Here is a 19660-nt window from a genome sequence, read left to right as displayed (position 1 = left end):
TAAATAGGAGAATGATAAGGAGGGTGTAAATAGTAGTATTTTCAATACATACTTAAAGAGTAAGGCATTGTGCCACAATACACCATTCCTAGTTTTCCTGAACAGAATAAAGTTGCAGAAATAGAAAGTGTAGGGATATCTTATAGAGACGTAGTTATATAATGCAAATATTAAGGAGCTTAACACTCACATTACTAATGATTATTTTATTAGATATCTTGAAAGATTAAAGAATTCGAGATTTTACTGTCCTATAGACCTATAGAGATTATTGGAATATGTCATGCATATTTAATGAGAGTGGTGAATCCAGTGGGAGTTTAAGATATTGTAGTTTCTTTTTGCAGAAATGTATTTTCAGCATCTATTCTATTTATTCCAAGCTTCATTCCACTTTCTTTAGTGGTTTCAGTTAAAGCTCATATTCCTATTCTTTCAGTTATTTCTCCTTTGCAGACCTTTCTTTCAGTTTCCAATCTAGTTCCTAAGCCAGTTTAGCTTAGGAGATTTTCTAGAGCTTAGAAGTATGTTGTAGTTGGTAATTTTGAGATGTCTGGTGGATATAAGACAAAAATTGATGGCTAAGTGCTTAAGCAAAAGTTAAGTGTTGATTTCTTTTTTTGAGATTTTCTCCAGCTTAATTAAACGACTTTTTAAAAGTCATTATTTCATTATCACTCATTTATGGATTAAGTAAGTTTTAAAGCAGTAGTATCCAAAATTTTGATACAGTGGTTTCTAATTGTAAGTTCAAAGAGAATGTTATGGATAAATGCATATACCTCAAGTTCAGTTGGAGTCATTTTGTTTTCCTTGTCCTATATGTTGATGATATTTTGCAAGGTAGTAATGACATTCATGTGATACATGATATTAAGAATTTTATGTAAAGTTTTAACATGAAGGACATGGGTATGCAAAATATGTCATTGGCTTTAGAATCCACATAGATCATGCTACTGAAATATTTGGACTTTCTCGAAAGGCTTATATTAATTAAGTATATGAAAAATTTTAACGGTGACCAACCGTAATAAGCCCATTAACATAAAGTTCATTTTCAAGCATGAGAAAGTTAAGGTTTAAGTGCCTTTAAGATTTCCCCATATGGTTACAGAAAGATTGTTACATGTCCTCTCACTAAAGGTCTTCAGCCAAAGATAATAAAGTATTTATAAAGCACGTGATTCGGATAGGTGTTCGAGAGTCATTATGTTATGATGTCCGGTATTTCTTTTATATATGCTACATTGCAGTTAGTTTCTTTACGCCTAGTGGTGACAGTTATTTTTCCTCCAGTTTACGCCTTATGGTGACAGTTATTTGCATCCAAAATAAAGTTATAATGCATAATTATTATTATCTTGATATACATGGTTTATGCACGCGCTATTATGTTTGCGTGGAGTGATATTTCACTCATGAGGTTGTTTGGGTTAGATGTGAGATTGGTACCACATCAATAAATCCAAAATAATTATTAAAGGTCGTTTGAGAGTGATAATTCACTCATACGGTTGTTTGGGTTAGATATGAGATTGACGCCATATCGGTAAATCCAAATATAAGATTTGTCTGGGAGTGGTATTTCACTCATGAGATTGTTTGGATTAGATGTGAGATTGACACCACATTGGTAAATCCAAACATAAATATTAAATTTTGCCTGTGGGAGTTTTTCACACTCCATGAGGATAACTTGGGCTAGATATGGGATTGTTTCCATATCGGTAAACCCTCACACTGAACAGAAGGTTGGCGGTTTGTTGTAATATGTTCAGGTGACATACCGCGATGGTATGAAGCAGGACGGATAGTGAGGTGTGCGTTTAGACCCCATACAGTTTGCACATCTCATGAAATACAGTAAAACCACTATATTTGCTTGAATCCTAGATGGAATCAGTTTTGAGACCATAGAACTATTTAGACTAATATATTACTTGTCTATGCATTCATGATCCACTATTGAGGAAATTTATGGAGGAGAGTGTTCTAAAGTTTCAATCCATCAATTTCGATAATTGTGTTTTCTAAATAAAAATGAGTGGCAACTCGACTTTTATAAAGTGTGTTGCAATTCATAGTGTCATTTTATAAAACTTAGAGTGCATGGACCAAGTGGGAGATTATTGAAATTTTTATATATATATTTAAATAATAAAAATTATTTTATGGTCCTATGTACTACGTTTTCTAAAATAGGATTGCAATGTAATTATTGATACTTGATGGATTGGGTTGTACTTTCCAATTTGGTGGTCTAATTGGGAGTATGGTTTTATACCGTTGGATTGTGGTTTTTCAACTTATTTGGTGTGATTTAATTCTAACCATTGATATCTAAGTTTCCATGATAGGAAGGGAGACTTAAATATGTTTGTTTGTAGAAAAATCGTCTCCCCCTGTTGTTGTTATATATAAGGGTTTTAAAACCCTTATTCAGATCCTGTCGTATCGACAACTCTCAGAAAGGGGTAAAGCGCTCTAATTTTTTGCAGGAACTCACAGAGAATTACATGGATATTCTAAAGGTACTATGTGGTTTAATTATCAATCAGGTACGATATCTAAATTACTCTTTAATTAATTAAAATATTCTTGATTTCTACATGAATTAATTTAATTAAAACCCAACATGCAAGACTTAGAACTTGAAATGGAACAAGTTTGACCTAAAATTCAAGTTTGTTTTACTACATGACTTTTGAAAAATGACAATACAACCGTCCTCTAGTGTGTTTTACTACCAATGACTTTTGAACAATGATAGAGCAGTTAATTGTATTCATTCTTATAATCTAGTGTTTTTTTTTATTGTTATATACTCGTTCAGTTGACTTAAATCAAGTTTAAGTGCGTTTTTATATTTTTATTTTATAGTATTACATCTTTGCCCTTCTGTTATACAAAGGTTTAATCTACAATATGGGATTTGTGGACCATTTTGTTTGCCACAATCTATGTTTGAGTGTGACATAAAATTTAACACGAATATCAAGCACTAGATAGAATAAGCAAATTGATATAAATTCCAAACTACATTTCAAACTTTTCTCCCTCCGGAAATTACTTCAAGTGGTCCTAACCTCAATCATTGTCAGTTCATAGACGTGAGTTGGTTAAACAAGACTCTTTAAATATAATAATATTCTTGAGATCCGTAAGAAACAACACATACCTCCCCTTCTTCAGCAATCAAACTATATATGAATAATGTTAATGTTAGTAATTTTGTAACTTTTAAATTTCAATTTTATTTTTGGAAGGCATGTTAATTTACTGCAATAAAATAAAATATATAAGGACAAAAATGTAATTATAAAATTTGACAAGAAAGGTTAGTGTAATTTGAAAAACAAGAGGGGATGTCAATTTATATATGTTGACAGGACCTCGTGGAGGTCAGTGTAATTTACCTAATATCTATTCAATTTCATATGTCTGTCATAAATATAAATATGTGTATATATATACACGCATACAGTCACACACAAAGGTGGGTGCAAATAGGACTCCGTGGTTATAGTCTAATATAGAAGGTTCTCGCCATTCCAGGTTTAGGCTTATATATATACATGTGTGTGAGATATATATATATATATATATATAAGTGGTTATAGTCTAATATAGAAGGTTCTCGCCATTCCAGGTTTAGGCTTATATATATACATGTGTGTGAGATATATATATATATATATATATATATATATATATATATATATATTTTGGGGAGATTGTGAAAAATATATATTTTGTAATTGGCTAATTTCGTTATCAAAACAAGTCCAATCGAGTTGTAAAATTTCGTTCAGAATTTCAAGATTGAAGATCGGATACGAATTTGAAGAAATTCAAGTATTCATACTTTAATACACTCCGAATTGATGAGAACAATGCTTTTGAAAGGTATATGAATGTGAGTGAACACTTAGGAAGTTTGGCAAGTTTGAAGTTCTTAGGAAGTTTACATTCTGCCTATTTGAAACTGGTAGTCAAATCAAGGAATAGGTAGCTAAATAAGAGAATTTTATTCTGTCCTTTGGGACTGGTAGCCAACTTTGGGAACAGGTAGCCAATCATGTCGGATTCTTCTTTGCCCATCCTGAACCGGTAGCCAAAATCTAGTACTAGTTCAAGGCTTCAGATCTGCTTAGGTAACTTTAGTTTCCTAATCTATTTTGATTCTTTTTTGGTCTAAACTTACTTTCAAAATCCTATGCACGAATTTACCTTATTTATCAAGCATATTTAGGTTTTTTGAAAGTTTATATAAACATATGTTTTCTCATCTAGTTTGTATGGCTTTGTACATACAAAATTCAGATTTAATTGAGAACCATCTTTATGAGATTTTTATTCAAAAAATCAATCTGATTTTTCTGATTTTATTTTTGAGAGCATACACATAAACATTCTTCCTGTTGTTCTCTATGTCATCGGAATTGGAACGTAATTGAAGATTCAGAGATTCCGTAAAGCATAATTCATTCTTTCTACAACAAACTCAGATTTGAAGAAGAAATGTGTTTTCTCATTTAAATCTTCATTTCTTATTAAATTAATTTTATTATCTTTTCTTTTATCTAAATATTAATGATACTATTTAGCTTAATTTTATTTTTAAGTATCAATTTATCATAAAAATGAAAAAAAAAATGAAAAAAGAAAAGAAAAAAGATTTGTAACTACCATTTTCTGAAATGATTAACTTATTATTAAAATTTTATTATTTATCATAAAACTTATTGTAACTAGCTTAACATTTTTTATCATAGGAAAATATATTTCATATATTATATTGATGAAAAATTAATAATTTACTTAAATAAAAAATACCTTCTTTTTCTTGTAATATATTATTGAAAAATAAAAAAATTAATTAAATTATTTTAAATTTTCTACTAAAGATTTTTATTTAAACAATTAATTTTTTAAATTAATGGTAAATTTATGCAAATTTAATGAAAAATATGTTATCAAATTAGTATGAAATTTTTTTATAATTTATTTCAATAAAAAAAATAGATTAAGAGTAATTCGAAGAATACAACCAATAAATAGATTAAGGGTAAAAATAAAATAAAATAAAATAATAATCAAATAATACAGTCCATAAATAATCATATAAGACAAGAAAAAAAAAAAAAAAAATTTCCTTGTCGGACATCAAATGGTCTCTTCATACATAAATTTCTCATTCACCTTTATTTTATTTTTATTAATCCAACCAATAAAGAAAAACATACCATTAATGCATCTTAACATTAGACGTAATTACATGTTGCATAGACAAGTAAACCATGGTGGAAAAGGGCGCATGCATGGACCATCACGTGCAAAGAAAAACAAGCACATGCAAGACTCAGAACTTGGAATGTAAAAAGTTTGACCTAAGACTTAGAACTTGGAATGTGAAAAGTTTGGAATGTAAAACAAGCACATGCAAGACTTAGAACTTGGAATGGAAAAGTAAATAAAACTTAAGTTGTGACAGAGCAGTAGTATTCATTCTTAATCTAGTTTTTTTTTATTGTTATATACTCGTTCATTTGACTTAAATCATGATTAATTGATTTTTTTTTTTTTTTTAATACTATTGCATCTCTGCCCTTCTGTTATACAAAGGTTTAATCTACAATATGGGATTTGTGGACCATTTTGTTTGTCACAATCTATGTTTGCGTGTGACATAAAATTTAACACAAATATCAGGCACTAGATAGAATAAGCAAATTGATATAAATTCCAAACTACATTTCAAACTTTTCTCCGACCGAAACTTACTTCAAGCAGTGCTAACCTCAATCATCATTAATTCACAGTCGTGAGCTGCGGTGCGTAGGTTAGATCTGTATGTAAACAACTAATCTCTCTCCTTCCTCAGCAATTAACGATGAAAAATATTGATGTTAGCAATGTTGTAACTTTCAAATTTCAATCTATCTTTGTAAGGCATATTTATTGTAATAAAATATAATATATAAGGGCAAAGGCATAATTACAAATCCGACAAATTTGAAAAAGAAAGTTAGTATGATTTGACAAACAAGAAAGGATATCAATTTATATATATTGACAAAACTTCAAGAAATCGCCTAATATTAATTTACCCTAATATTTATTCAATTTCATATCTCTGTCGTAAATATGAATATGGATATATATATATACACACACATACAGTCAAACACGAGTGGGTGGAAATAGGAGTACGTAGGAGAAGAAAAAAAAATTGACATGGTTATAGTCCAATACAGAAGGTTCTCCCCATTCTAATTATCTAATAATATAAGCACATGAACAATAGAAAGGGGTAATCACTAGATATCTATTTCTTTTCCTACATTTTCAAGTACTTAGGCTATGTGTTCGTTATTTTTCCTTTTAATTCCCTTTTTACCTTTAAACCAATTACAATTCAGGCCATCACTCATTTTACCTTTCCTTTTCTTTCCAATTATTTGAGTTTAATAGAGTGCAAGATCGAGATCTTTATTTTTGATAGAGGAAGATTTTGTGGACAATTCAAGACCAGAATTGAATTTAATTGCCAATAATTAGAGTACAGATCAATCTATGGCGAGCCCTACAAAACTCAATCTCATTTTCTTATTCCCAATTCAAATTGAGTTTAGATTTACATTTCATTTTTTTTTTTATTGATATTTTTTAAAAATTGTGTTTATTTGTATAGAATTGAAATTTTAAAATTAAAATTTTTAAAATTAAATAAAAATAATTAACAAAATTGAACCAAATTTTTCTCCAAATCCAAAACTCCAATTATATAAATAATTTTTTATTGAAATTTTTTTAAAATTGTGTTTATTTATATAGAATTGAAATTTTAAAATTAAAATTTATAAAATTAAATAAAAATAATTAACAAAATCGAACCAAATTTTACTCCAATTCTAAAACTCTAATTATACAAATAAGCTCGAATTCCGCACAGCAACTTTAATGGTTAGCTTTTGTTTTGCTAATCGTCATGGCTTATCTACATTGGCCTGTCTCAAACGTACTAAGCTGTCATCATTTGTGCATTCAAACAATTTGTCTTATTACATGCATAACTCTAAAACAATGAGAAGACTTTTTCTATCCATTCCATAACAAACAAAAATGCTCGCATTACAAGACCATGACTTGGAAATAGATGTTACAAACATTTTATATATATACATATATATATATATATATATATAAGCAAGATATAAATTTATTCATACATGTTACAAACTTGCAAACAGAACTTTCGATTCAGATTCACTAAAACTAAAATAATAAGTACTAATTAGTTTAATACTTCGGAGAGAGAAGCACTTTATTGATCATTTCCTCTAGATTCATGTAAGATGACCCAACCGAACTTGTACTAATTGCCTCTTCAGCCAAATTCTTCCACTCCATGGTCTTTTTCTTCATTTCTTTTCCCTTATCTCCAACCATCAACTCATTAACAAGAAGCTCAACTTCATCTCTCTTGACATCACTATCTATCTCCATCCCTATGCCCCATTCATTGCAGCAGAACCAACAGTTGGTCTGCTGCTCTGCAAAAAATGGCCAACAGATCATCGGCACTCCGCAACTAATGCTTTCAAGTGTTGAATTCCACCCATTGTGAGTGAGGAACCCTCCAATTGACGGGTGGGCGAGAACTTGCTCCTGTGGACACCAACTTGTCAATAAGCCCCTTTCTTTGGTCTCGGACACGAACTCCGGTGGAAGGATAGCCGAATCCCCGGAGACAAGGTTAGGCCTTTTTACCCACAAAAAGGTTTGGTTGCTGTTTGCTAGCCCCCAAGCAAACTCAACCAGTTGGGTGGGTGTCATGACAGCAATGCTTCCAAAATTTACGTACACAACAGAGTTAGGTTCTTTCGCGTCGAGCCATGAAAGACACTCTGCCTCTTCTTTCCATAAATTTGATCCTATCAGCTTCAAATCATTGTTGTCAATCTTGTTGATGAGTAAATGTAAAGGTCCAATTGTGTAAATTGGAGGAAACATGGACGAGAGTGCGTTCACAACCTCATGCTCGAGTTCTTCAAATGTGTTTAAAATAATAGCTGAAGCTCTTTTAGCTCTCTCAATTTCACCAATGACGAACTTGATCATAAATTCATCAGGGTCATTGCTTCTAATGAAACTTGGGATGTCCTTCAAACGTATACCTTTCATGCCTGGTATCCAATCTATAACCGCATCCAAACTCATACCTGCACTAGAATTATTGATATTTTAGAACAAAAATTGCAGTGTAAATTTGTAGATATATGATCAAGAATTATATATGTTTTGATAAATTAATTGATACAGTACCTTTGAATCCAGCATAACCCTTTTCAATGAGATTAGGATACTGCACATAACCCATGAAGCCACAAGCACTTGTCGTCCAGAATAGGACTTCAGGGATGCCCAGTTCTTCGGCAGCTGCGACAGTGAAGCTCATGGCTCCATCAGAAACTATGCAAGAGACCGGAGGTACGTTGGACAAAGTGGTGTTGTTGAGTTTTGAGAGGAGGTCTCTGAATGGAGCTAAGCAGTGCTTGGTGGTGGAGGCAGACAAGGAGGGGATGTCTTGGGTAGCATCAGCATCTGACGGAGGAAGGCCGTCGGGAATGGTTTCGAATCGAAACGAGGAGAGGCCGTTGAGTGAATCAGGTCCTCGGGATTTCAAGAGACGTTGATGGTTAAACTCTGTGTTGACAAAGGTGATATGAAAGCCTTTGGAATGGAGTAGTTTGGCTAGTTTTAGCATGGGGTTTATGTGGCCTTGTGCTGGGTATGGGGTTTATGTGGCCTTGTGCTGGGTATGGCATGCATACGGCATGAGACTTCTCTAACATAGCAATGAAACCCATTTTCTCTCTCTCTCTAGATGTCTATTTATCTCTCTATGTCTTGGTGGGATGCTATTGGCAAGTAAATTAGCTTCAGTTTTATAGGCTCGCTCTTGGCAAAGAGTGACAAAAGTTATTAAAATAATTAAATAAATAGAAAGTCAAATTGATCATGCTAACTTCAAACCAAACGTCTTTGCCAATGACAGTTGCATCAGCCCAGATTGATCAGCGATGCTCGACTGCGGCTCTCGTTTTATATTTTTTTTTGGTATGTTTAAATGTTATATTTTTCAAACCCATCACCTGCACCATAATATCACAGAAAATATTGTGACAGATCCATACGCATTTTCATCTATTAACTCGTATTTATGTCGGCCGATTGATTCGGTTGACAAGACGGGCGGTTGATCCATACGCAATTTCAAATCCTATACTAGAATTTTCTATACTTAAGTTTTACATTTTAAAAGAATTTTTTTTAAAAAAAAAAAAGAATAAAGAGAATAAAAAGAAGCAAAAGACCCGTCTCTCCCACCTGTACATAGTACACATGTAACTCCAAATCTCTCTCTGTGCAGGTAACCATATCACACTCCAAATCTCATCATCATCATCCTCCAAGGAAGACTCCTCAAATTTTCTGGATACTTTTTATCTAAATCCACGACACTCTTTTATGATTCAAAATCATGAATTGGCATAATAATCTAGATATTACCCGGTGAAGAAAATCTACGTCCATTGTTGTTTTTGGTAAATTTTAAAATTAAATATTCATTATTTTATCTCTAATCACCACAGTTCTTTTTTTATCAAAAAAAAGTGGTGTTTGATAATTCAATTTAATATTTAATACTAAACAGATTAAGATCAAACTAAGTATATTTGATAATACAATTTGAATATCACTAAAAATGCTAAGCACAACTTAAAATGAAGTAAAATTTTATGTGACAATATGTCGTTTAACACTAAATCTATTTTTTACACTACAACAAATTTGAGTTCTTGCCACAAGACACTTCGTGGCAAAAACTTTCAAATTTCGTTGCGAAAGCTTTTTAGCCACAAAAAAAAAAGCTCGTGACTCAATCGTGGGTGTAGCCCCGTCACAGAATGCCAATAACCGCGACTAAACATTTTCTTGGCAAAATGTGAAACTTTTGGCACAAATTTGAACTCGTGATAAAATACCTTCTATTGCCATCAATCCTTTTGTAACGAAAATATTTATCGTGATAGAATTTATTCGTGACTATAAATTTAATTGCCCACGAATATATGTCGTGACAAATACCCAAAATAAGCTAGAGTTTATTCCTGACTATAATTTTAATTGCCCACAAATATACGTCATTGCAACTACCAAAAATATGCCACGAAGTTTATTTATGGCTATATTTTACCCAAAATAGACCACGAATAAGACTATAATTTTAATCGACCACAAATATATATCATAACAAATATCCAAAATAGGCCACAAAATTTGTTAGTGAAAAATGTTCCTATTTTTTCAATATATTATTTTTTTTGTTTTGAATTTATATATATTAATAAGATATTAATATGGCACCAATTATAACATTATAACCTATAAATTATATAACACATCAAAATAATTATGCAAATAAATAAATACTTGATATTACATAAGCCACATGAACCAAAAAAGTATTGTTTACAACATATACAATAAAGCCCATTGCGACCAAAAAAAAAAATATGAGTTTTACCATCCGGACAAAAACAAGCTAGTATCCTAAATAGAATGTTCCGAGATCTTAAACAAAAATGAGCTATAAAATCCTAAACAAAGGGTTCAAAGATCTGGACATAAACTACTTAAACCATCTTAAACAAAAAGAGCTTGAATTCTTTTAGCATGTGCTCATCCAACAATTTGCAAAACCAACAATAAATAAATACAATTAGTGCCTATGTCAAAAAAATGAACCCAAAGCTAAGTTTTCAAAATATGTTACATGAAAGAAAAAATATAAATAGAAAATAAGAACACCAATAAAAAAGATAAATCAACTCATTTTTGCCTGCTATTTTCATTTCTCTGCTCCATCTATTAAAAGTTTAAAACTATTAATCTATTAAAACTATGGAAAAAAAAAAAAAAAAAAATTCATGTGAGGAAAAATAGAAAGCTAAATTTTAATAACCACCAAATTGAATGTTACTGTGTGGTATCCAATAAGACATTACCTTTTGCTCCTTCCTGAAAATTTCCAATTCTTTCAAGTAGGCTGCCCCATAAGGCTCCTCCTCAGCACTCATTTTTTTTCCAGAGTTTGAAGGCCTATTTGACTATATCTTGGTAAGGGTTGTCAACACCCTTAGACTTTCGTTTTTCTCCATAATTGTTCCTAATATCATATTCATATATAGCATATGAAAACAAATTATTATAGTATAAAATATTTAAAGAGAAGGAGAAAAAGAAACTGGTCAGGCAATCTAAGCAATAGTGGTACAAATTGGAAGTCAAACTGGTAACAAAACTGAATAAAAAAGGGTGCAAACTCAATCCAAAAGTGGGGTCAACTGAAAGTAATTAAAAGTGGTTTATACTTGAATTGTAAATGGTGTAGTCTCAGAATTAAAACTTTTTTTTTATTATTTATAAACTGAAAGGTCCAGTGGACATCAACTGCATATTAACAAATAAATTCATACGGTGCAGTTATTACTAATCATCCAAATGCGAAGCTTAAGAGCAACTGGTCTCAGATGTAGTCATTGTAATGAATCATCAAGTAGTTTAATGCTAAAGATGCAGACAAACCATATCTTCACTCTTAGATCTGTTGCAAAACAGCCTTCATTTCTCACCGAATGCTTTCTTTACAACACGAAAATATAGGGTGCTCCAGATTTCTTCTGTAATCCCACTTGACAGAGCCTGAAATGCTTGTTTTGCAGCCACATGGCGTGCTTCAAGATCGAACTTCTGCATTACTATAGCCCAAACTGGGCAAGAACACAACTCAGAATTGAGCACTGCTCAGAGTTTGATTCACCATTGTTAAGCTCCATAGAGATTTTAAGGGTTGGGTTGTGCTTTGTCCAAAACCAATTTGAGATTTTAGTCTCAAAACTAAAACTTGTTATAAAGCTGAACTAGAAGTGGTCCAAACTCGAAATAGAAAACTAAAATTAATCACAAACTGATTAGTATATTTACTGTAGTAATCCTCTCCACAAGAATGTTTCATTTTCTTCCGAATGTTTCATTTTCTTCCTAATCAATAAGAAATATAATATATAAAAAAAAAAATTCTTCGAAGAAGAAAAGGGGCATCAAATTAGTTGATCAACAAGTTATGGTTGGAATGGGGCTGGTTTGACATGCCTAGTCTTGACAAGTTGCTTACCATATTAGTTCCAAATTAAATTGGTCTTCTTGGAGACCACTGAGATACACTTTCTTTCCATTCCTAAGACTGATGTGTTGTATTGAAAATAATGGAATTTAAACTAAATACAAGTAGAAACAAGTAAATGCCTTTGCAAGATGTATGTGATCACACAATATGAACAAGTTCTACTTATTTCTAGAGAAAATATTACAATCTCATTCTCATGCTGATTGCACGTCAAAATTAATTGAAAAGCCAAAACATTCAATAACACTTATTGATACTTTATTGGCACAAATAAATAGTTCCCCTCAATTATATTCGAAGGGAGAGATTGTTTAAGAATTGTCTACAAATAAATAAGTATTAAAAAAATTAGGTATTCAGATAACATAAAGATATTGTTTAGGGAAAGATGTTTTACTAATCAAAGCACAATCAGAATAATAAGTTAATTTTGCTTTATCCTAAGCATGTTGATGGCCAAAGCAAAATTAACTTATGGCCATCAACTAGTTGCTCAACAGGCTTACGATAACTTATTGCGAAATTAACAATCAATCATTACTACTTTTATGTACTTAAAGTGTTTAATTTAAACTCTATAATTTCTGATTTTAATTTCATGCGTTCATGCTTATTCACTACAAGAACCTTTAAATAAAAAAATAAAAAAAATGAAGTATTAGCTTTCTCATACTATCATGCTATTGTAAGTGCTATCTTATAACTAGATTCAAAAGACCTACTATTGGTCCAACATGGGATAATGATATTAACAACATTTGTACTAATTATATATATATATAATTAAAAAACATTAACAGAAACCAAATCACCTTAAAGCAGTAAACTGTGAGTAACTTAAAAATTATGTTCTAGATATTAATGACAATAAGCTCTATACATGATAGATCATGTTGACAAGTTGACCCAGCAGATCTGATCCAGAGACGAAAAAAAAAAAAAAGACAAATTAAAACGTAAAGATCTAGTTTTTTTTTTTTTTTTTTTTTTTTTTAGATATGATTAATGCTACGTTAGTTGCTGAGAAATCCTAAAAAAAATATAACCTAAATTTGTTAGTCTTGTCATTTTTATCTTTAGATGCATTCATCAAACAAGCCTATTTCAATAAGTGGTGCCACTTGAGTGTTAATTGGTTAACGGTATTGTGTTGGAGTTTTTTATATCCGATAAGTTATTGATCAATGGTATTTGGAGATAGATGAAAGAAACATCAAGTTTTGAATCCCACGTATATATATAATTTATACATAATTTGGAATTGAAGTATTATTGCTTATACCCGGGGAGGAAAGCTCATACCCTTTAAGTCACACAGAAGTGGGAGCGTGAACGAGAACGGGAATGCAAAAATGGCAAAATCTAAGTTATGCAGGTAAAACTTAGCTTATACCATTTAAGTATGAAATTTAGAGTTTTTGTTCCTATGATGTAGAGAAGTAGAAGTAGAAGTTTAGCTCTGATGATATATGAATTGGTTGAAGACTTGAAGTAACTCAATAATCTTTTTTTTTTTTTTTTGGTAAAAAAAAAAAAAAAAAAACTTTTTATTTTCTTTTAAATATTTATAATGACCTACACAACAGTGTAATCCTCCACCATGCATAATTCCCCTAATCCAGAGACTTCCAGAGGGATAGAAGCATATTTACCCAATACAATTTTGTTACTTTATCGAAAAATAAAAAATTAAAAAAAAAAACAAAGAACAATAAAATAGTAGAAGTTATTAATTTGTTATGTGAGTACAAATTAAATAAATAATAAATAAATAATAAAAATAAAAAAAATTAAAGAAGGCTGGTCACGGATTCAAATTGACAATGAAAAAAGAAAAAGCAAAAGAACAAAGTAGAAATTAAGCAAGCCCATAAAGTTATTTTTATATATTATACAAGAACAAGACATATAGCCAGTTTATATCAACCATACAATCAAAATTAATCTTGTGAGAAAGTTTGCATCTCTAAATAGTTATATGTGATATATATATATACACACACACACACAGAAACCTCTACACCAACGAAAAGAAGAAACTAAGAACAAGCAATCCGATTGTAACATGCCCAAGTGGTATTGTTGAGAGGATAGAAAATGGCCTCACTGGTGATTAATCTCTAAACAATATATATTGTATGTTTTATCATAGACTTAATTAATTAATAATTGAAATGGGCTTGTTTAATTAATGCATCTAAAGATAAAAAAAGATTGTATGCATTCATCAAACAAGCCTCACCGATTCGTATAAAGCATATAGAAGAAAATGCAAAAATCATCTAATCTATACATATATAAACACACAAATCTGTACATACCAGAACTTGGACCTAGACCCAAACTCACAAAATCATCTAAGGTAAGGTACGCTAACCCCACAGCTAACAAAGTCGCAATTCTGGCCGCCCTTCAAAAACCTTCAAAAGCCCTGAAATTCAACAGTCCAACCATGTGGGTTTAGAAGACACAGCGAAAAACACGCAGTTGTTAACTTCAGAAATCACAGTTCAAATCTTCAACTGTAGAAATCGCCAATTTTGAAAGTAGGAGTGTTGAAAATTTCAGAATCAAACAAAATTTAAAAACTAAACAAAAACCCTAGAAGGAAAGACAATTTCAACACCTGACAATACACAAATATATATATATATATATATATATATATATATATAAACATATACAGATTGTTGGTTTATTCATAAAAGGGACTTTGAAACTGACCTTGGGTTGCCGGAAGTGAAAAAGGGGGCACCGTTAATGTGGTTAACCCATCCATTTGAGCCTCCCCAGTCTTAGAGTTATCAGACTAACAGAACAGCCAAACACGCATGCAAAACCTTAGCATCTGAGGGGGCTATTGCATGAATTAGGACGGAGAGAGGGGAGAAGAGTCACGATTCAATTTAGAGCTTAGGGAATCGCGATCCAAGCAAGCAAGGCAAGCTTTCCTTGAAACAGATTAGTGGGTTTCTTTGCTTGCCGCAATTAGGGATTTTTAAAGCATAAATGAGAATGGGGCTTCTGGAGAGAGTGGGGCTTCTGGAAAGAGTGGGAATTGTCGAGAGCGGGTGCAAATTTTTAGGGCAATTTTTTTTTTTAATATTCATTTATTTACAGAGTGGACTGAGGCGCCCGCGGGAATGGGAAATTTGTGGGCTATTTAATTTTTTTAAAATTAAAGTATGCTTGATTGCAAGAACTAGAATCCTAATTTTGTGTGGGGGAGAAACACAATATTCTTGTATATAAATAATTTAATCAAACTAGATTAATTTGTATATCAATATTATAATTATATAACAATTAATAAATTATTTTTTAATTCTAAGTCTAACATTTAAAAAATGTCACCTAATTAAGAAATTCCTAATAAAAATTATTAATTCATATAACTCACCATTTATCCAAAATAATATAATTTTACAAACCCATAACTCCTAGATTAGTTAATTCAATGGCTTATGTTACTAACTATGAGAAATTTTTATACACACATAATTTATTACAATGGCCGGCTTGGATTGGAAGAACTAGAATTTCAATCTCATTTGAGTTCCTACGGACCAAGGGACAATATGAGGTGAATAGTTTTAAAGTTTATTTGTTAAGTACATTTTCTTTTTTTGACAGTTAATTCTATTGGGTTGAATGTACTTATTTGATCTAATAAATTCATAGTGCAAGAATTGAGAAATTATAGAGTTTGAATTTATAATATTCTTTTTTTTATTACAAAATATTATTTTTTCTATTTGAAAAAGGCCCCAAAACTTGGTCAACCATTTTACGGTGATTTTGTTCCTGGCCACAAGCTTGCACACACCGTCTGCCACACAATGGGAGCCTTACCATGCCTGAAGTGTGGTAATAGTCCTTTTGTTAGGATACTATTGTAAGCTTAGATATAACCACTTGCAAGCGCACGAAGCTTTATAGATAGGACTTCTTGTAAGGTGTAGTACCCAAGAGACTTGTATTAATTAAATTGTTAACAGACTTCTTAAATTCTAAATTATTTTGAAGTATGACAAACGAATTATGATGGAATAATAATTTAATCTAATGAACATAAAATTAAACTAATTGCAACAACTGAATTAAATGAGGAAAATATGAGAGAAGATACTAAGGACATGATTTCACCATTAACGTTGCACTACCAGTCAAATGCATCAATTTATTGGAGAAATATAAAGCATGCATAGGAAATTAATCATACCTACAAGCATATATTAATTCAGTTAGAATATAATATAAAATTAAAGTTAAATATGGACTATCTTCGGTTAGCATAAATTGTGATGTTTCTAATTTTTTTTACCATTTTCCATTTCTTGGAATTTTCTAATTTTACGAGGGCATTTTCGTCTTTTCTCGTTTTGCATGTCGGACACGGTGGGGTGTGCCGTGTGTGTCCGAGAGTTGGTTGGGACACTGGTGGTTGTCGTTCACCACAAGCTTAAAGAGTGTGCATTAAGACGAGGGCCAAGTTTTACATTTATAGAAGCCACTACTACCTTCACTAAAAATATAGTTAGGGTGAATAGGGATCATCCCAAGGGATTGAAGTCAAATTTGGTTGTGGAATCACAATTAGGGTTAATAGGTCGAGTGATCAAACAAATAGTTGATTGGTTGATTAAACTAGAGAGCAAACTAAACAAAATAATTGAATGCAATAAAGAGTAAGTAAGTGACAGGATGAAAAGCCGTTCCTATACGCCAAAATTGATGTAGTGAATGTGCGGTTCAAGAAAAGTCTTTTGATTCAAGTTTAAATTTATAAAAACCCCTACCAACACTACTACTAAAGTAGCTAGGGCGAGTAAGGATCGTCCCAAGGGATTGTGAGGATCGAGCAATGTCGTGGAATCATTATTAGGGCTAGTAGGTCGAGTGATCAAACAATTGGTTGGTTGGTTAATTAAAGAGCAACTAAATTAAACTAAGTAATAGCAAAGAAAATGCAATTAAGAGAAAGTAAGAGAGAGAGAGATCTTGGAGTTTAGAGATCACCACCAAGTAATGCATTTCTATATCATTGACAAGTGATTAATGAGGGTAAATGGTGTGTTGCAATATTGGTGTATGTGTGTTTGGTTGATTCAACAAGTAAGGATGACTAGTTAAGCATGTATTGTCTAAACATCATGTGAAAGGTACAATATATCTAAGCAATGAAGCATATATTGTCTAAACATCATGTGAAAGGCACAATAAATCAAAACAAATCATTAATCTTTTCATTAAGCTCACAATCTAAATACAACACAAGGATAGAGACATATGATACTTGCATTCAAAAGCTTGGATCATCAAACAACAAGCATGAATTGTCCTCCCATTTAACACTACACTACAATTACACTACTAGTATGAAAATAAACTAGGGGAGAGGCACAATCCATCAAGGTATAAGCATAAACCATCAAGAAAATCACAAAAGCATTCCTTTAAGTACTATGTTTTGACAATCTTCAAATCTATAGCATCAATACACATAGACATACATCAATAACACAAAATCTAGAGACAAGCACATGAACATCTATTTTAGTATACATAGATATATGGATAGAATGAAATGATCAATTGGAAGCATTAAACCACATAAATCATTGAATAAACAAGATCTATATAAATCAAAGTGTCAAAACATCAATCACAACACTAATCCCTCAATAATACACAAGATTAAGATATAGAAAGCATGCTTAGGGCTAACTCTAGCCCTAAGAAGATGTCTAGCCACTCATGGTGATGATGCTCCAACCCTTAAGGGCTAATTCCATGGTTGAAATCTGCTCCTTGTTGATGAAGAACTCCAATGGTGTCTCTAGCTTCCTCCTCCTCTAAGCTTCCTTTCCAAGAGATGATATGAAAAAAATATTGGCTCCCTTTATAAAAAGCAATCATTATCCTTATATAGGTAGGTCAAAATGACACCCAAAATGAGCTGGGGTCGTGCACACAATATTCCCTAATGATTGGATAAAGGACAACTTTCAATGAGATGGAATTTTAACTTTTTCGCACTGGAGGAAGTTTGATCAATCGAACCTTAGACTTGGATTGATCAAACTGGCTGAGATCTATCGAACTTAGGCTGGATCGATCCAACTGGCTGAGCTTTTTGGAAAAAGACAAATCTGAGATATTTATGGGAAAAGGACAAAAGTGGTTAGTGGGTGGTACAGCTGTGGATAGGATCAATCATTTGAATAAGGACAAAAGTGTTCGATCGATCGAAGGATGGTGTTGGATCAATCGAACTTTTGGACTTTATGCTTTTGGGTCAAGGCTTGGATCTATCTTGAAGTGCTGAGATCGATCATTGTTAGATCGATCGAACCTTGAACTTGGATCGATCGAACTTTGCTGTTTCCCACTTTTGGCTTCATTTGCTTCCTTCTTTCTCCACTTTGCTCCTTTCTTTGTTTAATCCCAGAATTGCTTCAATTAAGCTCTTATTTGGCTGAGTTAGTTTATTTTCGGGATAAGTGCCTGAAAATGGAAATAATATGAAATCAATCTAAAACGGTAAAGTAAGATAGATAAAGGTACTAGAATGCCTAAGCTTAAGGGGTTTAAATACGCACTTTTCAGTGCTCATCAGTAAGAGAGAGAGAGATCTTGGAGTTTAGAGGTCACCACCAAACAATACTTTCCTACACCCTTAACAAGTGACTAATGAGGGAAATGTGTGTTGCAATATTGATGTGTGTGTGTGTTTCGTTGATTCAATTAGCAAGGGTGACCAATTAAGCATACATTGTCTAATCAACATGTGAAAAACACAATATATCTAACAATTAAGTATATATTGTCTAAATAGCATGTGAAAAGTACAATGTATCTAGCAAGTTATTAATCCTTTCATTAAGCTCACAAGCCAAATACACCACAAGGTTAAATACATATGCTACTTGCATTCAAAAGTATGGAACATCAAACAACAAGCATGGATTGTCCTTCCATCTAACAACTATGCTACTACTACATTACAATTAAGCTAATGACATGAAATTAAACTAATTAAGCTAAGGGAGAGGCACAATCCATCAAGAAATGAGAATGAACCATCTAGAAAATTACAAGAGCATTCCATTAAACACATAAACATCTATTCTAGCATACATAGACATATGGATAGAATGAAATGATCAATTGGAAGCATTAAACCACATAAATCATTGAATAAACAAGATCTATATATATAAAAGTGCCAAAACATGTATTACAACACTAATCTCTCAATAATACACAAAATCAAGATGTAGAAAGCATGCTTGGGGCTAACTCTAGCCCTAAGAGGATGTCTAGCCACTCATGGTAGTGCTTCTCCAACCCTCCAGGGCTAACTCCATGGTAGAGATTTGCTCCTTGGTTGATGAAGAG

General features: G+C 31.8%; 1 pseudogene; it reads right to left on the bottom strand.

Annotated features, from left to right (window-relative positions):
• Window positions 1–7082: 7082 nt before the first annotated feature.
• LOC132280222 (7-deoxyloganetin glucosyltransferase-like) lies at window positions 7083–15409 on the bottom strand (annotated as a pseudogene).
• Between the last annotated feature and the right edge of the window lie 4251 nt (window positions 15410–19660).

The sequence above is a fragment of the Cornus florida genome, unplaced genomic scaffold (genome assembly GCF_030987335.1).
Source record: "Cornus florida cultivar Cherokee Brave unplaced genomic scaffold, ASM3098733v1 CherokeeBrave_3.0.0_Hap2_Chr10, whole genome shotgun sequence".
Classification (NCBI taxonomy): domain Eukaryota; kingdom Viridiplantae; phylum Streptophyta; class Magnoliopsida; order Cornales; family Cornaceae; genus Cornus; species Cornus florida.
This window is presented reverse-complemented; position numbering and strand designations above follow the sequence as displayed.